This window comes from Trachypithecus francoisi, unplaced genomic scaffold (genome assembly GCF_009764315.1).
Source record: "Trachypithecus francoisi isolate TF-2019V2 unplaced genomic scaffold, Tfra_2.0 Lachesis_group3, whole genome shotgun sequence".
NCBI lineage: Eukaryota > Metazoa > Chordata > Mammalia > Primates > Cercopithecidae > Trachypithecus > Trachypithecus francoisi.
This window is the reverse complement of record NW_022681468.1, coordinates 85,552,793-85,580,024: the sequence shown is the minus strand read 5'-3', so window position 1 is coordinate 85,580,024 and position 27,232 is coordinate 85,552,793. Positions and strand designations below refer to the sequence as shown.

The 27,232-nt window shown below is 47.9% G+C and overlaps 6 non-coding genes across 6 annotated transcripts; 3 read left to right on the top strand and 3 right to left on the bottom strand.

Moving 5' to 3' along the window:
• Nucleotides 1-746: 746 nt before the first annotated feature.
• Nucleotides 747-839, bottom strand: TRNAY-GUA. Its single transcript has 2 exons — nt 803-839; nt 747-782 (listed from the first exon to the last, which is right to left on the bottom strand). It is a non-coding gene; the product is annotated as a tRNA-Tyr (tRNA).
• Nucleotides 840-3,327: 2,488 nt separating this feature from the next.
• On the bottom strand, nt 3,328-3,421 carry TRNAY-GUA. Its single transcript has 2 exons — nt 3,385-3,421; nt 3,328-3,363 (listed from the first exon to the last, which is right to left on the bottom strand). It is a non-coding gene; the product is annotated as a tRNA-Tyr (tRNA).
• A 3,729-nt stretch (nt 3,422-7,150) lies between these two features.
• Nucleotides 7,151-7,244, bottom strand: TRNAY-GUA. The gene is made up of 2 exons: nt 7,208-7,244; nt 7,151-7,186 (listed from the first exon to the last, which is right to left on the bottom strand). It is a non-coding gene; the product is annotated as a tRNA-Tyr (tRNA).
• A 17,570-nt stretch (nt 7,245-24,814) lies between these two features.
• Nucleotides 24,815-24,887, top strand: TRNAT-UGU. The gene has a single exon. It is a non-coding gene; the product is annotated as a tRNA-Thr (tRNA).
• Nucleotides 24,888-26,371: 1,484 nt separating this feature from the next.
• On the top strand, nt 26,372-26,460 carry TRNAY-GUA. The gene is given in 2 exon segments: nt 26,372-26,408; nt 26,425-26,460. It is a non-coding gene; the product is annotated as a tRNA-Tyr (tRNA).
• Nucleotides 26,461-27,106: 646 nt separating this feature from the next.
• On the top strand, nt 27,107-27,178 carry TRNAP-UGG. Its single transcript has one exon. It is a non-coding gene; the product is annotated as a tRNA-Pro (tRNA).
• The last annotated feature ends 54 nt before the right edge of the window (nt 27,179-27,232 follow it).

Here is a 27,232-nt window from a genome sequence, read left to right as displayed (position 1 = left end):
TGTCCTCAACCTAAAGGGCAACCTGACCTTGCTAATGGAAGTTCTTACGATCAGGAAATTCTCAGGGTGACAGCTGTCTCTCCAAGGTAGACACAGCAAAGTGGGAATGAACATTTTCTTTATGCCTAAGTCTATACATTTCCAGCAAAGGAGAATGAGAGGGGCTGGCTGAGGGGTCGGGGGAGAGAGAGAGGGAGGCAGAGACACAGAGACAAAGAGAAATATACAGGGACAGAGAAACTGTGGAAGAGAAAAAGAGAATGAGACAGAGACAGACATGAGACTGTCGGATCTCAACGCAATGATAAAGAGCCTGAGACGGATAAGAGTGAGAGGGTGAATTTTCACGGAAGATACCATGGTTATCCCCACTTTACACCCTTGTCAAGTAAGCTTGACGTTCTCCAGGGAACTTGACCTTCCAGGCTTTGCCCACCTGGTCAGGAGAGCTCTGTCAAAGGTGAGCACAGCGGTGTTGTCACAGCCAGCAGCCAGCAGCGATGCTGAAGCTTGAGAGCAGTCTGTGAATAAAAGCGAAAGAGCACAGGATGGGGAAGTGTGGGATGGCACAAATAGAAGGATTGGTGGGGTCACAAAGCAGAAGCAAGGCGTGGGAAGCTAGGTGATCAGGAAAGACTCTGTGGGTGTTTTGCCCGGGAGAGTGTGGTTACTACTTGGAGGCTGCAGGGCTTTTAACCACGCAGAAGTGCGGCCAGGCAGCATTGCACGCAAAAGCGTCAGGCACTTCCTTCGAGCCGGAATCGAACCAGCGACCTAAGGATGTCCACAATGTCTGAACAATCTACAGTCCTCCGCTCTACCAGCTGAGCTATCGAAGGGTGCATGCCATCAGACCTGAGTCATTGGACTTTCTGCAAACAGGGGAAGCCACATCCCTGGAATGCTTGAGGTCCAATACGAGTTGGGTTGGTTGGGATCCACCTTGGAAGAGACCCCTGCGTGGGTCGCCACCGTGCCCCTTTCGGGGCGGAGCAAATCCTCTGGGCGAGGATGCCTGGCGTCTCTCGGGCTCTGATAGCGACCATCCACAAAGAGGAGCTCTCATCTGTGACAGCCTTCCTGTCCCTGAGTATCCCCCTTTCTACAGGTGAGGATGACAGTACCCAGTGGCCTGAGAGAAAATGAAGCGAGTCAGCGAGGGCACAGGGATTGGCGAGGTGGTTGGGTGGGTCTAGTCGGGGAGAGAATGCTGGACAAGGAAAGGAGGAAAACCCTAATGGGCGCTGGGTAGGCAACTGACAACTCCAGCCCAACCTCAGGGTCTGGTGCAGGTCTCTAATGGGCGCTGCCCTAACAGTCTGGCCTCTCTACTCCCTCCCCCACCACACACACAGGGCCCTCCTCCCCACGTGCCCCACCCTTCTCACAGGAGTCTATGCTCACATTTTGGCCCATTGAGGTGCACTGGGAAGTGAGGTGAGGAAATCTCTCCCAGGCTTGCAGATGCACATGTGAGATACCCTCTTCTGCAAACAGGCCAAGAATTCCAATCAGAAGCTGTCGATTTCTGAAATAAGGCAAAGTTCTGTGGGTTTCCTTGAAAAACAAGAAGCCAGGTAAAGGACAGAAGTGTGAGCTTTGGACTCCTTATCCTGACCCCATATCTTTGACAAAAGTTTCAGATCCCATCTGGTATGTGCCCACCACTCCAAGACTACTGAGATACTCACCCTGCAGCAGAACACCTAGAGGAGCACAGGAAGCCACATCCAAGGGACCTAGCCTCCATTGAGTTTATGTCCACTTCCTGTCTTATGGCAAGTCGGTGTGGATCTCCAAGGGTGAGGGTCAGATCCTCACAGACCTCCTGCTACTCTCTGCCATGGCACAACTGGGAAGAGTGGGCACCAGGGTTCACTCTCACTTGTGCTGGCTACCAAACCCATTTGTTGGTTCACCTCTGGTTTTCCCCCAAAGTACTGAGCAAAGGTTCCAAGGGATCTGGTGACTCCATGCCCCATCAGGAATATATCCAATGAAGGCCTGAGGTGCTACTTTTGATCCTTCCTTGTTAGCTGGTCTTTGCCTTTGGTGTCATTGGAGGCTGGGATCTCTCTGTGGCTCCAGAGCCATAGAATCATCCTGGAGCACTGGTGACACCAAAAAAGAAGGAAAGGTTGACACAGTCGGGGTGACGTGGGAGAGAATACGTGGTGGCGGGATACCAGGAGCTGCTTTCCATGTGAAAAAGATATGTGCAGTAACATGTGCAGTATCCAGTTTGAGAGGCACAATTAAACAGTTCCTGTGGACCCAGCGGGTAGTGGATGGGGCAAGCCGGTCCCAAGCAGGGTTCAGAAGGCCATGCTTTCCTGGGCCATTCAGTTTGGAGTGCTCTCTGATAGGTTGCATCTTTACATCAAACATCTGGAAGCTTTTTCCAAGATTATGCAGTGAGACCAAAGGATACTCATGGGCTTTCTTCTCTGCCACATACCCCACCGAACCCACTCCAACTCCCCAGAGGTGAAGCTTCACTTGGTTGATAAAGTTCAGTCTATTTCTGACTCCATTCTCTCTGACTGGACCTCAGCACATTTTTCTTGGGAGTAGGAGAACCCAACTGTGCTTCTAGGTCCCAGAGCAAACGCTCCAAACTGCTCAGACCTACAAGGCAGTTGCCTGTCTAAGGAGGCAAATTCATGTGCCTCTGTATAATGACAGCTGTCACTCACGCTTTACGTCTGCTCCCTGCCATGGACCCAATAGCCCGTAACTCTCTAGGATCACTGAAGCTGTTTTGAAGTCTGCACTTCTTTGGTACTCCCTTTCCCTTTCCCTTACCCTCCCAAGTAGGCAGGGCACTTGGTGCAGGTGTTTTTCCAGACTTTGAACTGACTATTAGATATCCTTACTTTTCCAGCAGTAGCCAAACTTGGCTGTAGCAACATAAAAAGTTGTGAAGGCTCAGGAAAGGTGAAGCTTGAGGGATTTGGGACAGGGTGATGGGTGGGCAGTTTGTAAATACAAGTGGAAAGACACAGGATGGTGGGGGCTCAAAGTGGGGTTTGGCTGGGCCACAAGGCAAGGGGTACTGTTTTGCACTGAAGACTGGAAAGGGATAGGATGGTGGGGGGCACTAATTGGGGTTTGGCTGGGTCACAAGGCAAAGGGTACTGTTTTGCGCTGAAGACTATGAGGATTCGGGAAGAATGAGTAGGCTCCCAGGAGTGTGTTCAGGAAAGGCAGGATTTTGCTGGGTTTTCCCTGGGAAAGTGTTATGACTGCAAGGCTGCAAAGGCTGCAAGGTCTTTGAACAAGAACAGGTGCAGCCAGGTAGCATTGTGCGCAAAAGAGTCGGGCACTTCCTTCGAGCCAGAATCGAACCAGCGACCTAAGGATGTCCACAAACTTTTCTGCAGTCTACAGTCCTCCGCTCTACCAGCTGAGCTATCGAAGGGTGCACACTGCTCAGGCTGGCTCATTGGACTTTCTGCAAGTGGAGGAAGCCAAGTCCCTGGACCGCCGGAGATCCAATACTCGCTAAGTTAATTGGAACCCGGCTTGGAAGGGAACTGTGCCGGTCTCCATCGCGCCCCTTTCCGGATGGAGCAAATCCTCTGGGCGGGGGTGGTGCCTGGCGTCTCTCGGGCGCTGATAGCCACGATCCACGAGGAGGAGCTCTCACTTGTGGCTTCTTCTCCCTCTGCATCGCTCTACTTGTGAAGATGACAGCGCTTAGTGGCCAGAGGTAAGACTGCGAGGGCAGAGGGGTTGGTGAGACTGATGGGTGGGTCCAGTGGAGGAGGGGACACTGGAGGAGGAAAGGGGGAGAACCCTCATGGGCGTGGTGTAAACAGCTTCCAACCCCTAACCTAGCGTTAGGGTCTGATGGAGGACCTTAAGGGGGCACTGCCCTAACAGCCTGGCCTCTACTTCCCACCACCTCAAACACACTCCTCTCAATGTGCTCAGCCCTCCTACCCAGTGTCCTATGCTCACTTTTTGGCATATTGAGGCACAATGGGAAGAGAGGGAGGAAATGCAGGAGGATAGGTGGAGGCCGGCATGGTGGCTCGCTCCCTAATCCCAACAATTTAGCGGGCCGAGGCGGGAAGAGCGCCTGAGCCCAGGACTTCAAGATCAGCCTGGGCAATATAGGGAGAAGTCTCTTTACAGAAAAACTTTTAAAAATTATCCGGGTGTGGTGGCCTGCACAGGTCCTAGCCACTCAGCAGGCTGATGTAGGAGGATCATTCAAGCCCAGAGGTTTGAGGCTACAGTGAGCTGTGATCTTGCCACTGCACTCCAGCCTGGGCGACAGAGACCACTAAAAAAAATAAATAAATAAATAAAAGAAAGGGATATGTGGGGAGAGACCAGGGTCAGGGGCTCACAGATCACCATGTGATACCCACTACCTCTAACTCCAAGGGCCAGCATAAAAGCTTCGATCCACTCCTCTGCAAACTGACCAAGAATCCTTTCCCGGAGGCTGCTGCTTTCTAAAGTAGAAAGAAAAAGGGGCTGATAGAGGACACAGGTGGGCTTTGGACCCCTTACCTAGGCCCCAAATTGTTACAAAGGTTTCATATCCCATATGGTGTGTGTCCACTATCTCAAGACCACTCATCACCCACACAAACAATAAAACAGGTACTGGTGGCACAGCAAGCCGAACCCAAAAGATCCACCCTTTATTGAGTTTATAGGGGAAAAGTCAGGGTCAGGGATCACCCACACTTTTGCTGATGACCAAATTCAATGGCCCACCTCTGTTTTTTCCCTCAAAGCACCAAGCCTAGGTTCCAAAAAACCTGGTACTGCCACATCTTATCAAGGACACATCCAGTGAAGACGACAGGTCCTACTTTGGTTTCTGTTTGCTGATCTCTGCAGTAATGTCGTTCCAGGCTCTGGGGTCTCTCTGTAGCTGCAGAGCTACAGAATGTTGCTGGGGCCCTGGTGAGTCCACAGCTCTGCCCCTTTCCATTAGCAGTGGGAAGCAGGAAAGGCTGATACAGCAGAGAAGAGGGAGGGAATAGGCCATAGGGGGAGAACAGGAGCTGCTTTCTAGGAGAGGAAGACGTGTGGAGTCTCTAGTTTGAGATGCAGAGTGAAAAAGCAGTTATGCCCATTGGCTAGGGGAGAGTGGCCACTGGGTTCCCAGAAGGCCTCTGAGAACCAAATTTCCATCACTGTTTTGCTTGCAGTGCTCTCTGTAATAACTTTCATCTGTACATCAAGCGTCTGAAGATTTTTTTTTCTTTTCCCAGAGCATAGGATGAGACCAGGGGACACTCATTGTGCTTCCTCTCTGGCCCATACTTTGATGAACCCATTTTATTTTCCCAGGGGTGAAGCCCCACTTGGTTGGTGAAAGTCAAGCTCATTTCCTGCTTCATGCTCTCAGATTGTGCCAGCCATCTTCCTCTTGTAAAGGTGCAACCTTCCAGCTGTGCCTCTAGAGTCCCCTACATAAAAGTGTTAGCATGATGCTCAGATGCAACAAGCCAGTGGCCTAAGGAGGTGAACTTGTGTGCCTTTGCAGGGTGGCAGCTGCCACCCAAGCTTCAATTCTGCTCCCTGCCATGGACCCAACAGCCCCCAACTCTCCTGGGTCACTGAAGTTCTTTCCAAGTCTGCCCTTTTTTTTTTTTTTTTTTTTGAGGCGGAGTCTCGCTCTGTCGCCCGGACTGGAGTGCAGTGGCCGGATCTCAGCTCACTGCAAGCTCCGCCTCCCGAGTTTCCGCCATTCTCCTGCCTCAGCCTCCCGAGTAGCTGGGACTACAGGCGCCCGCCACCTCGCCCGGCTAGTTTTTGTATTTTTAGTAGAGACGGGGTTTCACCGTATTAGCCAGGATGGTCTCGATCTCCTGACCTCGTGATCCGCCCGTCTCGGCCTCCCAAAGTGCTGGGATTACAGGCTTGAGCCACCGCGCCCGGCCAAGTCTGCCCTTTTATACTCTCTTCCCTCTTTCACATCTTCACAACTAGCAAGACACTTGGTGTAGGTGTTTTTGCAGACTTTGAACTGAGTGAAAGATATCTTTCTTCTTCCAGCAGGAACCCAAAGGGTTACTGTAGCAACATTAAAGGATGTGAGGGCTCAGGAAATGTGAGACTTGGCATATGTGGGAAGGGGGCACAGTTTTTTTTCTCAACCTGAAGGAAAACATTATGGAGCCAGTGGAAGCTCTATTCATTAAGAAAATCTCAGGGTGGCAGCTCTCTCCTACAAATAGACAAAACAAAACAGAAATGAACATTGTCTGTCTGTAAACATCTATACATTACAAGCAAAATATAATGACAGAAATAGCCGGGCGTGGTGGCTCATGGCTGTAATCCCAGCACTTTGGGAGGCCGAGGTGGGCGGATCACGAGGTCAGGAGATCGAGACCATCCTGGCTAACACGGTGAAACCCCGTCTCTACTGCAAATACAGAAAATTAGCCAGGCGTGGTGGCGGGCGCCTGTAGTCCCAGCTACTCAGGAGGCAGAGGCAGGAGAATGGCGTGAACCCGGGAGGCGGAGCTTGCAGTGAGCCGAGATCGTGCCACTGCCCTCCAGCCTGGGTGACAGAGCCTCTCAAAAAAAATAAAAAATAAAAAATAATGAGAGAAATAGAGTCAGAGAAAGAGAGAGAGAGAGAATGCTCAGATAGAAAAGCATTGCTAGAGAGCTGGAGAAGGAGATGAGAGAGCAGAGAGCAAGTTATTTATTTTTCTGAGGATGTCACAGTTGTCTCTGACCCTTTTCTCTTCCAGCAGGCTTGACCTTCTTAGACTTGATGGTGGACCCACTAGTTTAATAGATGGAGAGATCTATCAATGGTGAGCACACAGTGTTGCTAGAGTCGGTGGCCCTCAGCACCCAGAGCAGTCTGTGGTTAAAAGTGAAAGAGCTCTGGGTGGTGGGGGTGCGAAGGGGGTTGGGGAGAGGGGCCGACTGGGTCACAAAGCCGAAGCAAGGGGCGCCTTACGTTGAAGAGTACCTGTCCCTGGACTGTGGGAAGAATGAGTGGGCTTGCGGGCATGTTTCCTGGCCACAGGACAGGTGTGGAAACCGGGTGATCAGGAAAGGTTTCTCTGGGTTTTGACCCAGAGAGTGTGTGGGTGGATACTAGGAGACTGCAGGGTGTTTGACCAGGCACCAGGTGGCATTACCTGCAAAAGTATCAGGCACTTCCTTCGAGCCGGAATTGAACCAGCGACCTAAGGATGTCCACAAACTTCTCTGCAGTCTACAGTCCTCCGCTCTACCAGCTGAGCTATCGAAGGGTGCTCGCTCCACGGGCTGGGTCACTGGACTTTCTGCAAATGGAGGAAGCCAAGCCCTTGGAACGCTGGAGGTTCAACACACTTTGTTGATTGGAACCCACCTTAGAAGAGAACCTTGCGCCGGTCGCCACCGCGCCGCTCTCAGGGTGGAGCAAATTCTCTGAGTGTGGTTTCCTCGCGTCTCGGGGCGCTGATAGCCACGATCCAAGACGGGAGGCTCTCACCTGTGGCCTTCCTCCACCTGTGCCAAGTGAGGATGACAGTCCTCAGTGAAAGAAAATAAGAGGGTGAGAGGGCTCGGTCAGAGGGCTGGGCGAGGTGGATGGGTGAATCCTGTGGGACAGGGGTTGCTGGAGGAGGAAAGAAGAACTCGGAAAGCTTCTGAGTGGGCGGCCGCTATCCGCAGACCAGCTTCAGGGTCTGCTGGAAGTCCTTAAGGAGCCCTTTCCTAAAACTCTGGTCTTCCTAGTCCCTTACTCCCTTCCGGGCCAACACACATGCCCCTCCTCCCGATGTGCCGCCGCCCTTTTCCCCCAGTGTCCTATGCTCACTTTTTGACGCATTCAAGTGTGCTGGAAGTGAGAGAGAGAACAAATGGGACTAGGGGAGAAGAACTCGCCCAGGGCTTGCAGCAGATGCACTGTGATATCCTTCCTCCCCAGCGCCCACTTGGGGCTTGGCTTCCCTCCTCTGCAAACCGACCACAAACTCTCCCCCAACCCCCACAAGAGGCTGCCTCTTTCTGAAGTAGGGCAAGTGCATTAGTCCGTTTTCATGCTACTGATAAAGACATACCCGAGACTGGGATGAAAAAGAGGTTTAATTGGACTCACAGTTCCACATGGCTGGGGAGGCCTCAGAATCACGGCTGGGGATGAAAAGTTCTTCTCCTTCTCCTTCTCCTTCTTTTTTTTTTTTTTTTTCTTTTTTGAGACGGAGTTTCACTCTTGTTGCCCAGGCCGGAGTGCAATGGCGCGATCTCAGCTCACCGCAACCTCCGCATCCCAGGTTCAAGCGATTCTGCTGCCTCCGGAGTAGCTGGGATTACAGGCATGCGCTGCCACACCCGGCTAATTTTGTATTTTAAGTAAAGACTTGGGTTTCTTCATGTTGGTCAGGCTGGTCTCGAACTCCCGACCTCAGGTGATCTGCCCTCCTCAGCCTCCTAAAGTGCTGGGATTGGCCGGGCGCGGTGGCTCAAGCCTGTAATCCCAGCACTTTGGGAGGCCGAGGCGGGTGGATCACGAGGTCAGGAGATCGAGACCCTCCTGGCTAACACGGTGAAACCCGTCTCTACTAAAAATACAAAAAACTAGCCTGGCGAGGTGGCGGGCGCCTGTAGTCCCAGCTACTGGGAGGCTGAGGTGGGAGAATGGCAGGAACCCGGGAGGCGAAGCTTGCAGTGAGCCGAGATCAGGCCACTGCACTCCAGCCTGGGCGACAGACCGAGACTCCTCCTCAAAAACAAACAAACAAACAAAAAACAAAACAAAACAAAACAAAAAAAAGTGCTGGGATTACAGGCGTGAGCCACCGCTCCTAGCCAAGACACTTCTTACATGGCAGAGGCAGGAGAAAATGAGACAGAAGCAAAAACGGAACACCCTGGTAAACCCATCAGATCTTGTGAGACTTATTCACTATCACGAGAATAGCACTGGAAAAACCGGCCCCCACGATTCAATTATCTCCCCCATCCCTCCCACAATACGTGGGAATTTGGGGAGATACAATTCAGGTTGAGATTTGGGTAGGGACACAGCCAAACCGTATCATTCCGCCCCTGGCCCCTCCAAATCTCATGTCCTCACATTTCAAAACCAATCATGCTTTCCCAACAGTCCTCCAAAGCCTTAACTCATTTCAGCATTGACTCAAAAGTCCATAGTCCAAAGTCTCATCTGAGACAAGGCAAGTCCCTTCTGCCTATGAGCCTGTAAAATCAAAAGCAAGCTTGTTACTTCCTAGATACAACGGGGGTACAGGTATTAGATAAATATATCCATTCCAAATGGGAGAAATTTGCCAAAACGAAGGGGTTATAGAGGCCATGCAAGTCCGAAATCCAGCGGGGCAGTCAAATCTTAAATCTCCTTTGACTTCAGGTCTCATATCCAGGTCACAGTGCTGCAAGAGGTAGGTTCCCATGGTCTTGGGCAGCTCCACCCCTGTGTCTTTGCAGAGTACAGCCTCTCTCTGAGCTGCTTCCCTGGGCTGGTGTTGAGCATCTGCAGCTTTTCCAGGTGCACAGTGCAAGCTGTCAGTGGATCTACCATTCTGGGGTCTGGAGGACGGTGGCCCTCTTCTCACAGTTCCACTAGGCAATGCCCCAGTAGGGACTCTGCGTGAGGGCTCGGACTGTACATTTCCCTTTCACATTGTCCTAGCAGAGGTTCTTCATGAGGGCCCCACCCCTGCAGCAAGCTTTTGCCTGGGCATCTAAGCGTTTCCATACATCTTCTGAAATCTAGGAGGAGGTTCCCAAACCTCAATTCTTGACTTCTGTGCACCTGCAGGCTCAACATCACGTGGAAGCTGCCAAGGCTTGGGGCTTCCACCCTCTGAAGCCACAGCCCAAGCTGTATGTTAGCCTCTTTCAGCCACAGGTGGAGCAGCTGGGACACAGGGCACCAAGTTCCTAGGCTGCACACAGCACTAGGACCCTGGGCCCAGCCGACGAAACCACTTTTTCCTCCTGGGCTTCTGGGCCTGTGATGGATGGGAGGGGCTGCCATGATGGTCTCTGACATGGCCTGCAGACATTTTCCCCATGGTCTTGGGGATTAACATTAGGCTCCTTGCTACTTATGCAAAGTTCTGCAGCCAGTTTGAATATCTCCCCAGAAAATGGGGTTGGGTTTTTCTTTTATATCATAGTCAGGCTGCAAATTTTCCAAACTTATATGCTCTGCTTCCCATATAAAACTGAATGCCACTGGGCGTGTTGGCTCAGGCCTATAATCCCAGCACTTTGGGAGGCTGAAGTGGGCGGATCACGAGGTCAGGAGATTGAGACCATCCTGGCTAACACAGTGAAACCCTATCTCTACTAAAAATACAAAAAAAAAAAAAAAAAGATTGGCTGGCCATGGTGGTGGGCACCTGTAGTTCCAGCTACTCAGGAGGCTGAGGCAGGAGAACTCGGGAGGCGGAGCTTGCAGTGAGCCGATATCGCACCACTGTACTCCAGTCTAGGCGACAGATCAAGACTCTGTCTCAAAAACAACAACAACAACAAAACAACAAAAAACTGAATGTCCTTAACAGTACCCAAGGTTCTGTGGGTTTCTTACCAAAGCAAAAATATAAATAAATAAACAAACAAAAAAATGGTGGTAGAGGACAGAGGTGTGAGTTCTCCTGGCCCCATGTCTTTGGCAAAGGTTTCACATCCCATCTGGAGTACGCCCACCACCCCAAGACAACTGAGACACCCACCCCCCAGCTGAACACCTAGTGGGGGTACAGCAACCTACCCCCAAGAGACCTAGCCTCCATTGAGTTTAAGTCCTCTCCCTGTCTTATGCTAAGTGGGTATGGATGGCCAAAGGTGAGAGTCAGATGCATGAACACCCTTTGCTACTCTCTGTTATGTCCCAGACTGGAAAAGTGGGCATCTGGGGTTCACCCTCGCTTGTGCTGGTCACCAAAGCCCACTACCTGGTCCCCTTCTGCTTTTGCCCTCAAAACACCAAACTGAGGTTTCAGAGGACCCATGCCTCCATGTCCCATCAGGAACATATCTAATGAAGACCTAAGGTGCTACCTTTGGTCCCTGTTCATTGGTCTTTGTTTTTGGTGTCAATGGAGACTGGGATTTCTCTGTAGCTCTACAGCCATAGAATCATCTCAGAGCACTGGTGAATCCACAGCTTAGCTCTTTTCCGTTAGCAGTGAGAAGTGGGAAAGATTGACACAGCCCGGGGAACGTGAGGGGAATAGGCAGTGTTGGGGAAGACCATCTGCTGCTTTCCAGGAGAAGAAAACACATACAGTCTCCAGTTTGAGACCCACAATGAAACAGTTCTTGTGGCCACAGAGGGTAGGGGAGGGCAGGGATCCAGTCCTCAAAGGGCTTCAGAGGGCCATGCTCCCATGGACCATTGGGCTTAGAGTGCTCTCTGTGATAGGTTGCATCTGTACATCAAGTGTCTGATGCACATTTTTCTGAGATCTTGGGATGAGACCAAGGGACACTCATTGGCTTTCTTCTCTGCCCCATACCCACCAAACCCACTACATCTCCACAGATGTGAAGCTCCATTGGTTGGTGAAAGCCTGGTCCATTTTCTGATCCATTCTTTCTGACTGGGCTTTAGCATTTTTTTCTCAAAGGTAGGGGAGCCCAACTATGCTGCTAGATCCCAGTGTAAAAGGTCCAAACTGCTCAGACCCACCAGGCAGTGACCTTTCTAAGGAGGTGAATTTGTGTGGCACTGTATGATGACAGATGTCACTCAAGTTTCACTTCTGTTTCCTGTCATAGTCCTACAATCCCCAACTCTCCCAGGTCACTGAAGCTCTTTTCAAGCCTGCCATTTTGTACTTCCTTCTGGCTCTCACAGCCTCCTAAGTGGCAGGTGTTTTTGACATCCGTGAACTAAGCGGTGAGCATTAGGTATCCTTAGTCTTCCAGCAGGAGCCAAGCCCAGTTGTAGCAAATAAAAAGGTGCGAAGACTCAGGAAAGATGAGGCTTGAGGGATTTGGGACAGGGGTGAGTGGGTAGGCACACCATGTCCTCATCCCATGGGGCAACCTGACCTTACCAATGGAGGTTCTTTGCCTTAGAAAATTATCAGGGTGGCTGCTGTCTCCCCAAGTAGACACAGCATAGCAAGGATCAGCATTTTCTGTCTGCATGAATCTATACATTTCCGACAAAGGAGAATGAGAGAGACACAGAGTGACAGGGAGAAGGGGCAGAGACAGACAAAGAGGAGTATACAGAGACAGAGAGAGAAATTGTGAAAGAGAGAGAGAGAATGAGACAGAGACAAAGGTGAGGTAGAAATAGCTCAAGAAGAAAATGAGAGGGAGAGGGTGAGTTCACGGATGATATAATGGTTGTCCTTGGCCCTACAGCATTGTCCTGAATGCTTGATGGTCTTCTGGGAGCTTGGCCTTCCAGGGTTTGCCAGCCTGGTCAGGAGAGCTTGGTCACAGATGAATCCAGCTGTGTTGCCAGATTCCCCAGCAGTGCTTAGGTTCAAAAGCAGTCTGTGAATAAAAATGAAACAGCCCTGAGATGGTAAGTGTTAGGATGGGGATTGGCTGGGTCACAAAGCAGAAGTAAGGGGCGCTTTGTGCTGAAACATACTGGCAACAGCACAGGCATGGCAAGCTAGGTGATCTGGATAAGGCTTTGCTGGGTTTTGCTTGGGAGAGTGTGGCGACAGCAGGGCCTTTGACCAGGCAGAGGTGTAGCCAGAGAGCATTGGTGTGTGCACAAAAGACTCAGACACTTCCCTCGAGCCAGAACTGACCAAGCAACCTAAGGATGTCCACAGATGTGTACAGTCGTCCACTCTACCAGTTGATCTCTCAAAGGGGACACAAAGTTAAAGCTGGGTCATTGGACTTTCTGCAAATGGAGGACACCAAGTCACTGGAATGCCAGAGGTCCAATATGTGTTGGGTTGGTTGGAACCTGCCTTGGAAGATAACCCTGCACTCTTGTTGCCTAGCCTGGAGTGCAATGGTACTATCTTGGCTTATTGTAACCTCCACCTCCCGGGTTCAAGCAATTCGCCTGCCTCACCCTCCTGAGTAGCTGGGATTACAGGCATGTGCCGCCACACCCGACTAATTTTGTATTTTTAGTAGAGACTTGGGGTTTCTCCATGTTGGTGAGGCTGGTCTCGAACTCCTGACCTCAGGTTATCCGCCCGCCTTGGCCTCCCAAAGTGCTGGGATTACAGGCGTGAGCTACCGCGCCTGGCCCTGAATAAAACAGTTTTACTTCTTCATTTAAACATGGATGGCTTCCATTTTAATTTTTTTTGCATTACTGTTCAAGAATCTCCATACGTTGCTGATGATAGTGATGAAAGCAGATGTCCTTGCTTGTCCTAATCTTACAGGGAAATCATTCAGACTTTCATCATTAAGTATATTGTTAGCTGAAAGTTTTTCATAGGTGCCCTTTATCAGATTGAGAAAAGGCCCTTCTATTTCTAATTTGCTGAGAGTTTATATGAGAAGCGAATGTGTAGTGGGCATTGGTGGCTCATGTCTGTAATCTCAGCGCTTTGGAAAGCCAAGATGAGAGGATCACTTGAGCCCAGGAGTGCAAGACCAACCTAGGCAACAAAGTGAGAATCTGTCTGTACGAAAAATTTTAAAAAATTATCAGGGTACCAGGCACGGTGGCTCATGCCTGTAATACCAGCACTTTGGGAGGCCGAGGCGGGTGGATCACCTGAGGTCAGGAGTTCCAGACCAGCCTGGCCAACATGGTGAAACCCCGTCTCTACTAAAAATACAAAAAAATTAGCTGGGTGTGGTGGTGGGCGCCTGTAATCCGAGCTACTCGGGAGGCTGAGGCAGGAGAATCGCTTGAATTTGGGAGGTGGAGGTTGCAGTGAGATCGCAGCACTGCACTCCAGCCTGGGCAACAAAAAGCGAAATTCCATCTCAAAAAAACAAAACAAAACAAACAAAAAAAAAAAAAACGAAGAAAGAAAGAAAGAAAAAATTATTATCAGGGCATGATGGCACACACTGGTAGTTACAGCTACTCAGGAGGCTGAGGCTGGATGATCACTTGAGCCTAAGAAGTTGAGGCTGTAGTGACCTATGGTTGTGCTACTGCCCTCCAGCTTGGGGGACAGAGGGAAACCCCCGTTTCTAAAAATATAAGTAATAAATAAACGAATGTGAAATTTTGACAAATGTTTTGTCTACATCTTTTGATATAAGCATGTTTTTTCTTTTTAATATAATATAGTTTGTACGTTGATTAATTTTGAATATCAAACCAAATTTGCTTTTCTGGGATAAATCCCCCTTGATTCTGATGTATCATTATTTTATATACTGTTGGATTCAACTCGCTAAAGTTATGTGAAACTTTTTGGCTTCTATGTTCTTAAGAGACTCTGATCTGTAGTTTTCTTTCTTTTGAAGTATCTTTGCTTTTAATATCAGAATACACTGTCCTCATGTAAAGAGTTGAGAATTATTATCTCATCTCCAATTTTTCTGCAAGAGGTTGTGTAGAATTGTCATTATTCCTGACACATTTATTGAAATTCGCCAGTGAAGTTATCTGAGCTTGGTAAATACATCCCAGAGCATAAAAACTGAAGCAACTGGAGCCCCAGGGAGGCTAGAATTCATACCTTTGTTACAGCCTGGTGCATTAACCCGTGAGTTGCTGGCCTTACTACTTTATTCTTCTAGGAGACATCTTCATTTTGTTGATCCACAACCAAGAAAACTGACAGAAGGAAAAAGGAACAGATATTTGTCTCCAGGCTCAAGCAATTGCAACCTTCCTCCCAAAGTCATCATACAAGAAGACAAGGCCCCAGACCAGACTAGGAATACAATCTGCATAAATGTCACCTGGACAAAGCCCTTGTCCCCATCCCCCTCCTGATTTTTCCTGCATGGCACTTGTCAGAAAAAAGAAAATCTGAAAGAACAATGTTTGAAAGTGGCCCAAGATGGCTGCAGGTTGGGCATATAGGTAATAGAAACTAGACCTATGAGCTAAAGCTGAACTCTAGCCTGAAAGGCTAAAGTTTGTTGTTTTTTGTCTTTTCTTTCTTTCTTTCTTTCTTTCTTTTTTTTTTTTTTGAGACAGAGTCTTGCTGTGTTGCCCAGGCTGTAGTGCAGTGGCACAATTTCGGCTCACTGCAACCTGACCCCTTCTGGGTTCAAGTGATCCTCCTGCCTCAGCCTCCAAGTAGCTGGGACTATAGGCATGCACCACCATGTCTGGCTACTTTTTTTTTTTTTTTTTAGCAGATTCAAGGTTTTGCTATGTTGGGCAAGCTGGTCTCAAACTCCTGACCTCAGGTGAACCACCTATGTCTGCCTCCCAAAGTTCTGGGATTACAAACGTGAGCCCAGCCATGTCAAATGTTTTCACTGACGTGTACTGATTGTAACCTTGCCTAGCAAGTGAAGCACAGAGACAGTGTCAACTGAAAAGTGACGTAACAGGCACTTGAACTTAAAGAAGTCATGGTTAGATTTATTCTCAGCCAAGTTTGAGGAGTTATGCTTGAGAACACAGACTTAGAATAGACCTAGAATAGGTCCCAAAGTAGTTTACATGAGGCGCAGTATATTTAAATTTTCTAAGGGGGATATGTGTGGCACAGAAGGAGGGGAGAAGTGGTTACTGAAACAATGTTACATTCTTGTGATTCTGATGAGTGCTCAGTGATGCCATACATAAGATAAATATACAGTTGAGTGAGTAGGGAGAAAGGTTAAGCATCTTAGGGTCTGGTGGAGAGAGGGTGACTAACTCCATCCTGTCTTTGTTCTACATCTGATAAGCAGGTTTATGACCAGTCCCTGTCAGTGAAATATTTAACAAACTCCAGTTACACAGGCAAGAGGTCAGCTTTATTTTATAGGCCTGGGTTTTATTACCCATATGCCCAACTGCAGCCATTGTGGGCCCATGTTAACATTTTCTTTGAATTTTCCTTTTTCTAACAGCAGGATAACGTCAGTCATTCCCCTCTAAACCCTAAGGTGTGTATATACTCCTTTACTTGTTACCCTGTCCCTATATATGTTAACCGCACATTTGGTTTGTGTATAACATCACTAAACATCAGTCAAAATTGTAAAAATGTCACCTTTGCTTCACTGCCCCCTTCTTTGATTTTTTTTTTTTTTGAGATGGAGTCTTGCTCTGTCACCCAAGCTGGAGTGTAGTGGCCCGATTTTGGCTCACTGCAAGCGCCGCCTCCTGGGTTCACGCCATTTTCCTGCCTCAGCCTCCAGAGTAGCTGGGACTACAGGTGCCCGCCATCACGCCCGGCTAATTTTTTGTATTTTTTTGGTAGAGACAGGGTTTCACCGTGTTAGCCAGGATGGTCTCCATTTCCTGACCTCGTGATCCGCCTGCCTCGGCCTTCCAAAGTGCTGGGATTACAGGCGTGGGCCACCGCGCCGGCCCTTTGATTTTTAGAAAAAACATATAAATGTTTTTAGAAAAAAACATGTAAATACCATGCCTCGTGTAACCCATTCCGGGACACATTCTCAGTTTGCGCTGTTTGTGTTCCGGGCTACGGTTCTCAAATTTGGTTTGGGACAAAATTAATTTTGATTTCTTTAAGTCCATAGTGCCTATTATTTTAACCTTTTGGGTTGACACACTGGGGAAACATGGACCCACTATGACTACTTTGTCTCTCCTGACCTGGAAAATCAGTGTCAGTGCAGACTGCCTGAGACCTTCGCTAGATCCAGATTGCCCACCTCCAACAGTCTCCCCAGTTTCTCACTAAAAGCTATGGGAAGAGTGCAGCTGGTGAAACCACCTTTACAAAAATCGTAACAGTGAAAGAAGTCTGATGTAACCAACTCCATCTTTTTTATTTTTATTTTTCCCGGAGATGGAGTCTTGCTCTGTTGCCCAGGCTACAGTGCAGTGGCACAATCTCAGCTCAATGCAATCTCTGCCTCCTGGGTTCAAGCGATTCTCCTGCTTCAGCCTCCCAAGTATCTAAGATTACAGGCGTGCACCACTACGCCTGGCTAAGTTTTGTATTTTTTAGTAGAGATGGGTTTTCACTATGTTGGCCAGGCTGGTCTCGAACTCCTGACCTCAAGTGATCCGCCCGCCTTGGCCTCCCAAAGTGCTGAGATTACAGGTGTGAGCCACCATATCAGTCTACCAACTCGATGTTGCTTCTAACCTCCTAGCTTCCTTTTTTTTATTTCTGGGCGTATGCCGAGCAAACCACGGGAGGAATTTAGTTTGTAGTTTAAGAAAAACATGACAACAGCCCCTTCATGAAGCAAACCGCCTCCTTGCTTGGGGGTCAGACCTCCTTTGTAAAAGTAACAACTTAGCCACAGTATTAGAAATTATGGCTCAGGAGTCATATAGCCAGAGGCCACAAGATCCTAACCTCCTCAGTTGCTCCCGTAAATAACATTATTATTGTAAAATCTAAGATCGCTGTTCTAGGCATTTTTCAGACTCCGCATTCTGAATGGATCAGCTGGCGACACCGAGATTGGTAAACTGGCCCCCTCTCAGGAACTGATTCAGTGAAAGAAGACAAGCTCCGACTCGCTATGATTTTATCTCTGACCCAACTAATCAGCATTCTCCTGCTGTCCAAATGTTGCAGGACTTTTCTTTACTTCAGCTAAAGACAGCGTTCTTTGTCCCACGGCCATGAAAATTCAGGCTCGCAGACAATTGCATTGGTGAGTAAGACGGGGTTTTATTGGGTAAAAAAGGAAGAAAAGGGGAATTCTTGCTAGGCCAGAGTCCTTGCTAGAGCACTTGCTGCCCAGGCCTTCAAATCCCAGTTTCCTCCCAGGAAGAGATGGGGCCATGCGCCTCCTTGCTGCGAATGGCACTAATTTCCCGAGGTTCCACCACTGCGTATTCGTCCCCGTGCGCAGGCTGGTTGGAGAATGTGCGGGGACCATCTTTCACCTGGCTGTCTCACAACTATCCTTGAAAACCCTAGCCTCTGAATTTTCGAGGAGGCTGATTAGAGTAATAACAAAGTTCCAGTCTTCCATTTAGTTGGCTCTGCATTTACTAAACTCTTTACTGCAATAACACTGTCTCAGTAAATCAGCTTTTCTGGGCAGGGTCAAGATGAACCCATTAGGCAATTATGCTGGTGCTGGGAGCAGCATCTCTGTCCCATCTTTTCTATAAGCTCTGCCACAAAGAAGCTAATACTTTTAGAATATGTACCTCAAGTTAGCCTCTGAAGGTTAAAAATGAATGATTTTTAAGCCAAACAAATTATAAGCACCCACAACTGACTGAATGGACTACTGGGATTGAAGGTGTGAGCCACAGCGCCCAGCCTCACCTGGATAATTTTTTAAAAACATTTTTTGTAGAAATGGAGCTTTACTATGTCGGCCAGGCTTGGCATATATTATTTTATAAATTGTATATACATATGTATAATTGTATGTACTAGTAATGAACTATCAGAAATTGACATTTTAAAAAGCAATACAATTTACAACAGAGTAATTAAATATAAAATACTTAGGAATAAAATATGCCCAAGACTTGTACACTGAAAAAAAATGCTAAGAGGAATGAAAGGAATCCTAAATACATAGAGACATTTCATATTTGTGCGTGAACAGACTCAATGTTGTTAAGATATTAGTTATCCCTAAATTGATTTATAGATTCAATCTAATTACAATAAAAATCCCAACAGGGTTGGTTTTCTTTTAAAGAAATTGACATGCTAATTCCAGAATTCATATGCAAATTCAAAGACAGCATGCCCAAAACATCTTTGGAAAAAACAAAGTTGGAAGACTCACTCTGCCCGACTTATTTATATTTCATTGTATTTATTATAAAACTGCTATAATTAAGACAGTATCATACTGGCAGTAAGAAATTTAAAAAAATAGATCTATAGAGCAGGAGTACAGAGATAGAACCACATACATATTGTTAATTGACTGTTGCCAAAGCTTCAAGGGCAATTCAGTGGAGAAAGGTAGTTTTCTCAACAAACTTTAGAAAAATCACAACTTTTTTTTTTTTTTTTTTTTTGAGATGGAGTCTCTTGCCCAGGCTGGAGTGCAGTGGTGCAATCTTGGCTCACTGCAACTTCCCTGCCTTGGTTCAAGCGATACTTCTGCCTCAGCCTCCCAAGTAGCTGGGACTACAGGTGCACACCACCATGCCCAGCTAATTAAAAAAAGATTTTTTTTTTTTTTTTTGAGACGGAGTCTCGCTCTGTCGCCCGGGCTGGAGTGCAGTGGCCGGATCTCAGCTCACTGCAAGCTCCACCTCCGGGTTTACGCCATTCTCCTGCCTCAGCCTCCCGAGTAGCTGGGACTACAGGCGCCGCCACCTCGCCCGGCTAGTTTTTTGTATTTTTTAGTAGAGACGGGGTTTCACCATGTTAGCCAGGATGGTCTCGATCTCCTGACCTCGTGATCCGCCCGTCTCGGCCTCCCAAAGTGCTGGGATTACAGGCTTGAGCCACCGCGCCCGGCCAAAAAAAGATTTTTGATCCCTACATTGCTCTACATATAAAAATGAACCTCAAGTAGATCATAGACCTACCAATAAAACCCACAACTTTGAAATTTTTATAATAAAATATTTGTCAACTTGTGTTGGGGAAAGTTTTCTTAGATACAACACTGAAAGTATGACTCACAAAAGAAAAACACCATTAAAGGAACTTCATCAAAATTAAGAAACCTCTGCCTTGGTAAAGACACTGTAAGAGACAAGCTACACACTGGGAGATAATCATCTTTAGAGATGATTTTGCCTCCTAGGGGACATTTGGCAGTGTCTAGAGACATTTTTGATGTCACAGTTGGGTAGAGAGGGCATATTACTACTGACGTCTAGTGAGTAAAGGCCAGGGATGCCACTAAGTATTCTATAATACACAGGACAGCCCTCTACAGCAGGGATGACTACAGTAAAGAGCCACATGGATAAACTTATCACTTGCCTACTTAAGGCACTGGCCAATCAGTTTCCATCACCACCTGCTAACATGAGCCGTCTCCTTCTTCCCAAAGCCTTGAGGTAGGGTCAATGCCTGGAGTCAAACTTGGATGTGATAGACGCCAAATCCTGCCCAGTGCCAAAGGTATCACGTGGGGCAGGAAGGGCACTGCTCTCAAAGGCCAGAAAGTAAAGTTGCTCCTTAAAGAGCTCAAATTCTGACTTCAACTCATATTTGGACTCTTTGTGGTCTAGGTGGCGGCCAGGGTGGTCTTCTATGGTTGGCTCAAGCCTGAGCATTGAATCTTCTGAAATATCACCTCCGTGAACTGGTGAGCAGTTGCCTCCCTTGGTGATTTGTGTCCTGCTTAACCCATCTCTTTTACTGTCCTAGTGACGGACCTAGAGGGACAGACACTGAAGGAGAAATGGTGGGTGAGGGAAGGGGTTGTAGCAGGAGATCAGGGGTAGGTGAAGAAACCAGAGACAACATCCTGTAGGAAACACAGGGGGTTCCCAGAGGCAGTCAGCAGCAGGGACATAGGGACACTTTACATTCTGTGTGCAACTGCTCAGATTTCTCCAGGTTAATACTTAGGAGCAAATGAAACAAAGGCTCACTTCACTCCCTGCTCCCCTCTTCTCCCTCCCCTACCTTATCTTTCCTTTTCACGGAACATATACTGCACTTTCAAAGTCACTTCAAGGTTCCAGCTCAAATGTCATTTCTTTGGCAAGGTCTTATCAGCCCCCTTTCAAACAGAAGTTGGGAGTACATCTCTTAGTGGTCTGAGTGTTCGATTGAATTAAGAGCTCCCTGTGGGTAGGCTATGAGTCATTCATTCAGTGGTTCCATTCCCCTAGCCCAGCCAGGCAGTGAGAAAAATCACATGTTGGGTTTGACATTAGGTCAACCCCCCAGTGAAGATAAACTGATTAGTTATTACTGATGTAGAAACAAAAGACCCTTGCAGCAGTGGGATTTAAACCCACGCCCCCAAAGAGACTGGAGCCTAAATTCAGTGCCTTAGACCATTCAACCACACTACCAAACTGCTGAGACTAATTGGCCACACTGCTAAACCATCTTGTCCTTTTCCAGTGATGTCTTCTGGAAAGGATGATATAACCAGAAAGAGCAGGCTGTCACCGCGCTTTCCATTTTGTGCTTTGGCACTCTCCCTCTTAAACTTTCTCTGGAGTACTGTTTTCTCTGCTTCTCAGTCCGTGTGGTGGACTATGATTGATGTTATAGCTCCCACAAATGCCATTTCCTTTCTAGCATTGGTAGGCTAATTAATTTAGACGACTCCTTCTTGAAATAAAAATTATTAAAAATATTGCATAAGATTTTTACCAAATCTCAGCTGGGTGCAGTGGCTCACGCCTGTAATCCCAGCACCCTTGGGAAGCCTAGACAGGAGGACTGCTTGAGTCCAGTTCAAGACTTCCTGGGTGACATGGTGAAATCCCATCTCTAAACAAAAATAAATAAAATAAATAAATCCTTTTTTTTTTTGAGACTGAGTCTTGCTCTGTTGCCCAGGCTGGAGTGCAGTGGCATGATCTCGGCTCACTGCAAGCTCCGCCTTCCGGGTTGATGCCATTCTCCTGCCTCAGCCTCCCGAGTAGCTGGGACTACAGGCACTCGCCACCACGCCCCGCTATTTTTTTTGTATTTTTTAGTAGAGACGGGGTTTCACCGTGTTAGCCAGGATGATCTGTATCTCCTGACCTCGTGATCCACCTGCCTCGGCCTCCCAAAATGATAAATAAATACTTTTACCAAATCTCCTTAGAAGCATTAAAGTGCTGATACGGGAGTAAGCAACTAATAGGCCAGAAACCAAGCCAAAGGTGGAATTCAGAGCGTTAAGGGAAATTATCTGGGCGTTGACCTTTGTAGCCCTAAAGGTATTTGTAATAGGCCAGGCGCGGTGGTTCATGCCTGTAATCCCAGAATTTTGGGAGGCCCAGGTGGGTTGGATCACCTGAGGTCAGGAATTTGAGACCAGCCTGGCCAACACGGTGAAACCCCGTCTCTGCTAAAAATACAAAAATCAGTCGGGTGTGGTGGCACGCACTTGTAATCCTAGCTACTCAGGAGGTTGAGGCAGGAGAATTGCTTGAACCTGGGAGGTGGAGGTTGCAGTGAGACGCGATTGCACCACTGCACTTCAGCCTGGGCAAAAGAGTGAGACTGTATCTCGGAAAAAAAAAAAAAAAAAAAAAAAGCCGGCGCGGTGGCTCAGCCCTGTAATCCCAGCACTTTGGGAGGCCGAGACAGGTGGATCACGAGGTCAGGAGATGGAGACTATCCTGGCTAACACGGTGAAACCCCGTCGGTACTAAAAATACAAAAAAATTAGCAGGGCGTGGTGGCGGGCGCCTGTAGTCTCAGCTACCCGGGAGGCTGAGGCAGGAGAATGGTGTGAACCTGGGAGGTGGAGCTTGCAGTGAGCCGAGATCGTGCCATTGCACTCCAGCCTGGGAGACAGGGGGAGACTGTCTCCAAAAAAAAAAATATATATATATATATATACACACACACACACATATATACATAAGGAAGACAAGGTATGAAGCTCTAATAGATGTTTAATTTCAGTTCCAAAAAGAGAGAAAAAAATAGAGTAAAAACAATATAGGAGGCTGGCTGGTCTGAGTGCAGTGGTGTTTATAACTAATTGATCACAACCAGTTACAGGTCTTTCTGTTCCTTCTCCACTCCACTACTTCACTTGACTAGCCTAAAATATATATATACACACACATATATATGTACATATAATATAGGAGAAGATAATGGCTACTATTGGTTAAAATGTATCCCCCCCTAAATTTTTATGTTGAAGCCCTAATCCCTAGTATCCCAGAATGTAACTGTATTTGGAGATAAGGCATTTAAAGAGGAGATTAAGATAAAACGAGGCCATTAGGGTAGGCCTGACTAGTGTCCCTATAAGGGGAGTAAATTTAGACACAAAGAGAGGCACTAAGGGTGTAGACCCACAGAGGGACTGCCATGTGAGGTGGGAGCAAGAGGCCAGCTATCTCTAAGTGAAGGAGAGAGGCCTCAGAAGGAACAAAACCTGCCAACACCTTGGTCTTGGATTTTTGACCTCCAGGACTGTGAGGAAACGAATTTCAGTTGTTTAAGTCGCCCAGTCTGTGGTATTTCATTATGGAAGCCCTAGCAAACTAATACAATGACTGAGAATTTTCCAGAGCTAAAGAAAAACAGTAGTATATGGATTTAAGAAAACCCATATCCAGAAACTTGACACTGATACCGTATTTGGAAAAACGTGGGTTTTCCCTATGGTATCCTGTACTCCTGTTTTATGTTTCTAAACGGAAAGCTTCCTGGGCAATGCATCTGATTGGTGGCGCCCAGGTCACAAGCCCATTCTCAGTTGCAAGCTGGGAAAGCAAGTGTGCTAGGACAGACTTACTTATAATATGTGAAATATCCACATGTAAGGAGAATTTTTAAAGGATGTTGGACGCACACTAATGTAACATACACCTGTAACAGAGCTATTCAAAGCTTACGTTCTAGTCTCGGCTGTTTTCTCTGTATTCTTTTCCTTCAAGAGTGCATGACTCGTAGAGTCTCTAACTCAATGGATGACTTACGTAATTTGATTAATTCATCTATCAATTCATGAAACTCTAGACACAAGAGTATTCTGGTTATCATACAATTCCCGTGAACTGCTCCATCTTCACTTAATATTCAGCTTACCTAAATCCTAGCATCACCCCTCCGCCCTCTCCAGATACCCTGAAGGGGTAGGCTTCCTTTTTTCTGTAAGTATTATCTGGCCTCTTAAAGACACTTTTGAGAGTCCCCTCTCTTTCCTCTTGATTGCACTTCATATCTAGGTTCAGCAGAATCGCCCTTCCCTGTATCTCTCTCACTCATCCCTTCCTTTCTAGTCCCATAAGGATTACCCTTTTGCAGCTTTATGTTTGAGCATCTGCACCATGGCCAGTCACTGGTGTTTCTGACTCTGGTTGCTCGTCCCTTCAGTTCATTCCGTAAACTCATCAATGTTTGGTGAATTTCTATTTTCTTCTACAAATCTTCTCACCTGCTGCCCCAGCCAGTGTTCCCTTGAATGTCTCAGTCTTTTTCTCGGACTTTGCTCGTAATTTTATTCTACCAGGGACCACCCTGCTCCAATTTTTGTCTAAGTCTTAACCTCCCTTCGTAGTGCAGCTCAGGCCAATGCTCTCTTGGAGACCGCCCCCGGATGGTTCACTTTGTAAATGTGTGGACCTTGACATGGCTACCACCCCTTCACACCTGGCACAGCTACTTTTCATTGTTTTCCTTCATGAAAATTAAAGTTCTTTTGTCCACAAGACTGTGACAGTGACTTCAGGATAAAGATCATATCTGGATCCCTAGTTCTTAGTGCAGAGCCTAGCACAGACTGGAATGCAGTGTTTGTTGAATGAAGGAATGAATTAAACTGCGAATTAAGAAATGCCTCCTCTGGCACTGAGACTCGCAGTTGCGAGTCTCAGTGGGAGACTCACAAGCAGGAAACAAAATGCGGATGTCAGCAGTTTCAAGTGAGACCTGTGGTGAGCTCCTTCCTCTGCCGGTTTTCCTTTCTTAATTTTCAGTCTGAAGTGGGCAAGTGGAGAGTCTTTCTGTGTTAGACTGTGTCGCGTTGGGCAGATTTCTCCAATCTTAGGATAGTAGTGGTCCCTGTCACTGGCCTTCACTTTGCACCATCCCCAGCAAGAACAAAGTCTGTGAACTGAAGTCTAATGGTTGGGAAGTGGATTGAGACGACATCCGGGTTTTACTTAGTTTCTATGCTCACATGTTAGCAGAAACCCCGAAACTCTTTTCCTTTTCTATGAAAGGAAGACGTCTACCTTCTGTGAGGCCCTATAGCTCAGGGGTTAGAGCACTGGTCTTGTAAACCAGGGGTCGCGAGTTCAAATCTCGCTGGGGCCTTCCGCCTTTACTTTCTTGATTCAGGTTTTACTTAAATTCCCCTCCTAACCCTTCTGAACTGACCCTGAGAAAACGTGGCAAATTATAACTTCTTGCCGCCGTTCAGAGCTTCCAAATAAACACCAGCTGAGCAGAACGTTTCCTTTAGGTTCCAGTAGTAATGCTGCTTTACCTCCTGGAATGCGGCGGAATCCATTACACAAGCGGTGGAAATTGCCGTCAGCCTCTGCCAACGCCCCGGCTTGCGGACTGGCGGCGAGAGCCCTGCTCACTGCCGGGCGGGAAATGGGGACAGCTAGGCGAGACAATGGCCCCTTAAGCTATTCTCAAGCCCCAGGTCTGGGCATATTTGGAGTAGAGATCAAGATTCCCCTTCTGAAACAGGAAGAGCCAGCGATGACTGCTCTTGCCAGGTGTCCAGAAGATAGATGCACACTGCGCGGCAAGGTTTCATGTGCCAGTGGGCTTTTGGGAAATTAAGGGCCCGACTTTAGGGGCGAGACTTGGGTCACTACACTTGATTTTGAAGCAGAGAAATGTGGCCTTCCTTTTGAATGAGCTGAAAATATTTTCTCCAAAAGCGAATTAACACAGAAACATTGGGTTTGCCCAGATGTCCTCTATTTCAGGGGTTCCCAACCCTTGGGCTGCGCACGAGTCCATGGCCTATTAGGAATCCGGCCGCACAGCGGGAGGTGAACTGCGGGCTAGCTACCAGTACCGCCTGAGCTCCGCCTCCTGTGAGATCAGCGGTGGCATTAGAATCTCATAGGTGCGCGAACCCTATTGGGAACTGCGCAAGCCAGGGATCTAAACTGCTCTCTTTTTACGAGAATCTAAGTGATGCCTGATGATCTGAGGTGGAACAGTTTCATCCCGAAACCATCCCACAACTCCTCCTCCCCGCCCCCAAGGTCCGTGGAAAAAGTGTCTTCCACGAAACCGGTCCCTGGTGCCAAAAAAGTTGGGGACCACTGCTCCATTCTACACTCTCTCCCTCCCGAGTCTGTGGACGTGTAAGCGGAAGAGCCGAGATTGAGAGGGGAGCGCAGGAAGTGAGGACACCAGAGAGCTGGGGCCTAAGCCTGGAGGCCCGCCCTCTCCGGCGTTCACAGTTGCGCAGTCAGAATTGTGTGCGTCCCACCGCCTCAGCCCCCAATTCTCCGACGCCCAGGTGCCGGTCCCCACCCTGCACACAAACACACGCATCCATGCTCGCGAGGCCCCTGGGTCCGCGCCCAGTGAGGCCAACAGGCCTCGGGCGCCCAGAGGATGCGGGAACCTGCTCTGCTTGGGAGCCCCTCAGTGAAGCAGGGGAGTCCAGCTTTAGAAAGGTTGTCCTCAGAACCTTGGACGCAGGACTGTCTTACAAGCTGTCTTTGCGACTCTGCAATAATCACTTTCCAGATACAAAGATTTCTCAGTCCCGTCTCTGGTTAAGGATGTCTTGAATAGGGATTTTTAGAAACCCTTTTCTAGCACTCCCTTCGATAGCTCAGCTGGTAGAGCGGAGGACTGTAGTACTTACCTTGTCGTCATCCTTAGGTCGCTGGTTCGATTCCGGCTCGAAGGAGAGGTTGCTGTTTTGGGGTTTACAGTAACTCTTCGTTTGTGCAATATATCTCTATGTTAACGTGATGAAATCTCTACCTCTCACCCTTGTACGAAGGAACAGTTTAGCCATGAGTTGAGCTGCATTAATCACACTTTGAAAAGTTGGTTACCTAACTCTGAAGGACAGTAAACCCGAATCGTCCAACCTTTGGAGGAAGGCACTGTTATCTTACCGAAGTGTGTTATATTTTGGCTTCTACGTTAAGTCCAAAGACCGGCAGGTATATACATAGCGCGCGTCTGTCCTGGGGCTCAGTAACCTACAGCCTTGCAACCGAGCTCAGGTCTGGCCCTCGATCTCTATCTCAGACCCCTCCAGGTTCCCTCCAGGCTCTAGTGGGCTTAAATCGCTCTCCGGGCTCAGTGAGATACAAGGATGTCTAAAGTCTAAAAAGCTGCCTTCGTTCACCCCATCCTGCGTCTGGATCGAGGAGAATAAGCCAGACAATAAGCCATACTTGAAACTTGGTAAAGATGGAAGGAATAGCTAAATATGGCCAAAGGGAAATGTCACAACAAATAAAAAAAACAAAAACAGAAAAACCTTCAGAATGGCAGGCGGAAAACAGAAATTCAGAGTGATATGAAGGCAGTTTTGACACAGTGGCTCGTTGGTCTAGGGGTATGATTCTCGCTTTGGGTGCGAGAGGTCCCGGGTTCAAATCCCGGACGAGCCCTCTGGTTTACAGTTTTTCCACACCTCTTTTGGCAACTACTGAAAAAAGTTTCCG